The 2,332-nt window shown below is 34.3% G+C and overlaps 1 protein-coding gene across 3 annotated transcripts in view; it reads right to left on the bottom strand.

The window, feature by feature from the left end:
• Positions 1 to 2,332, bottom strand: part of LOC111088602 — a 35,061-nt gene that overhangs the window by 30,888 nt on the left and 1,841 nt on the right. Inside the window, exon 1 of one of the 3 annotated variants that reach the window (XM_022399220.1) lies at positions 1,341 to 1,398. The exons of the other annotated variants lie outside the window; for them this stretch is intronic. The gene's annotated coding sequence lies outside the window, so the exon portion shown is untranslated. Of the gene's footprint in view, positions 1 to 1,340; positions 1,399 to 2,332 lie in introns of those variants that run through there. 3 annotated transcript variants of the gene reach the window in all.

Below are 2,332 nucleotides of genomic sequence, written 5' to 3'. Positions count from 1 at the left end.
ATTGTGTAGCTTTGTACTTAATTACAAAACAAACAAACAATCCCTAGTGGAACAGCGGTATGTCTGCGGACTTACAAAGCTAGAAACCCGGTTTCGATATCCACGGTGAGCAGAGCACAGATAGCCTATTGTGTAGTTTTTCAACAATATGTGTGTGTGTATGTATATATCAGGTTTATAAATGTATTTTCAGCTTATCTTTCATTTTTGATAATAGAAAAGTAAAGAGTAACTAATTAGTTAGAAAACTTTTAATGTGTAATATGAAAAAAAGTTGAATTATAATTCCTTATATATTTTCATTCATGCATAAATATAAAAGTACATTAAATGTACTTCCGCAGGGTCCCCGAAAGTGTTCCGTTTCTGGAGTAAACAAAACTAAATTAAGAGTACCAAATATTTTATTTTGAAGTTCATATGTCATGCTGTGTTGTAGCTTACAGAGTGCATAATTCTTCTCGTGATTCATGGCATGCGCACCTTTTACTCACAGTACAAATTGCAACGTTAAGCGTCCCTTATCTGATGCCATTTTAGTGTCTACTGATTGATTGACAGACAGCATACTACTGTATTGTGGTGCGAGTAATTAAAACAGGTGACCCCTCCAGGCGGCCTTTGGCCCCCTTTCGGGGAAACCAGTATGTACACATAATTTTCTTAAACTAGACGTGGTTTTACAGACCCTATACTCACAAAATCGCACTTTGGATCATTTTTACTGGGTCAGATTGAAGAGTGGGATGGGGATATGCACACCCGCTCCCTACGCCACTGATTTATATTTTTAAAGTATTCAATAGTAAGGTGGTTTCTCTGGAATTATTAGCTGAAAATAATAAGAAATCGAGTTCATTTATCAATAACTAATCAATATATTTTTTCAATAACATTTTATGCAGAATAAATTTATCTAACTTCTCAAACAATATTTCACCGGAAATTCCGAAACTAGTGTACGCCAAACTCACAAATAAACTTAATCAGTTATTTGCAGAAATTACTAACTAATCGATCAATGACAAACACGCTGACTAACTTATTAATTCGACCACCAAATAACAAACTCACTATGTAATTCACTAAAACTCTAACTGACAGAAAGTTTCACAGAGGCCTAAACTTTCATAAAATAAAACATTAAAATAATAAAAACATAGCCCACAAAAGTATCATATAAATATATATCTTTGATTTTCAAATTAAAAACCAACTAGTATTGGGTTTAGTAGTTTTTGTCTGTTTGTTCTAAAGGATTGACTTCTTAATAAAAATATGTAGTTAATTGTACAATTAGCTTACTTTTGATCAAGAAACCAGTCACTGAACATTCTTACCGTAGGGGCATTATTATGTGACGGCCAATCGCACTATTCGTTGTTAAAGAGTAGCCCAAGGGTTGGCGGTGGGTGGTGTTGACTAGTTGCCTTCCCTCTAGTCTATCACTTCGAAACTAGGGACGGTTGGTGAAGATAGCCTTCGAGTAGCTTTGCGCGAAATTAAACAAAACACTCAAACTTTTGAACAGATTACCGGTATTAATCATAAATCACAACCAATCCTGTAAATATCTTATCGTCAGACAACCAATCCTGTAAATATCTTATCGTCAGAGGGTTTACGTTTTCTTCCAGCTCACTCTATTAAACGGTTTCCCTTCAGGAACTCATTGGTTTAAAAAAATTGTCATCTCCGGATTTTATTGTCTGGCCATATTGTCATGTCCGGATTTTATTGTCTGGCCATATTGTCATCTCAGGATTTTATTGTCTGGCCATATTGTCATCTCGGGATTTTATTGTCATATCCAGATTTTATTGTCTGGCCATATTGTCATCTCGGGATTTTATACAAAATGGATCCGAACTATCTTCGGATAATCGATATTATATCCATATTTTGTTTTAAAATCTAATCTAACTGTTATACGAGAGTTCGGAAGAAGGGAAAAACATGAAAGACATATCCTTTATTTCTTACAGAGTAATATGACATATCCTTTATCTCTTACAGAGTAATATGACATATCCTTTATCTCTTACAGAGTAATATGACATATCCTTTATCTCTTGGATATGTCATATTACTCTGTTGTCGGAGATGAAGTATATGTCATATTACTCTGTTGGAGATAAAGGATATGTCATATTACTCTGTAAGAGATAAAGGATATGTCACATTACTCTGTCGGAGATAAAGGATATGTTATATTATTCTGTCGGAGATAAAGGATATGTCATATTACTCTGTCGGAGATAAAGTATATGTCATATTACTCTGTCGGAGATAAAATCTCCGACAGAGTAATATGACATATCCTTTGTCCACG

Source organism: Limulus polyphemus, unplaced genomic scaffold (genome assembly GCF_000517525.1).
Source record: "Limulus polyphemus unplaced genomic scaffold, Limulus_polyphemus-2.1.2 Scaffold4109, whole genome shotgun sequence".
In the NCBI taxonomy this organism is placed as follows: domain Eukaryota; kingdom Metazoa; phylum Arthropoda; class Merostomata; order Xiphosura; family Limulidae; genus Limulus; species Limulus polyphemus.
This window is presented reverse-complemented; position numbering and strand designations above follow the sequence as displayed.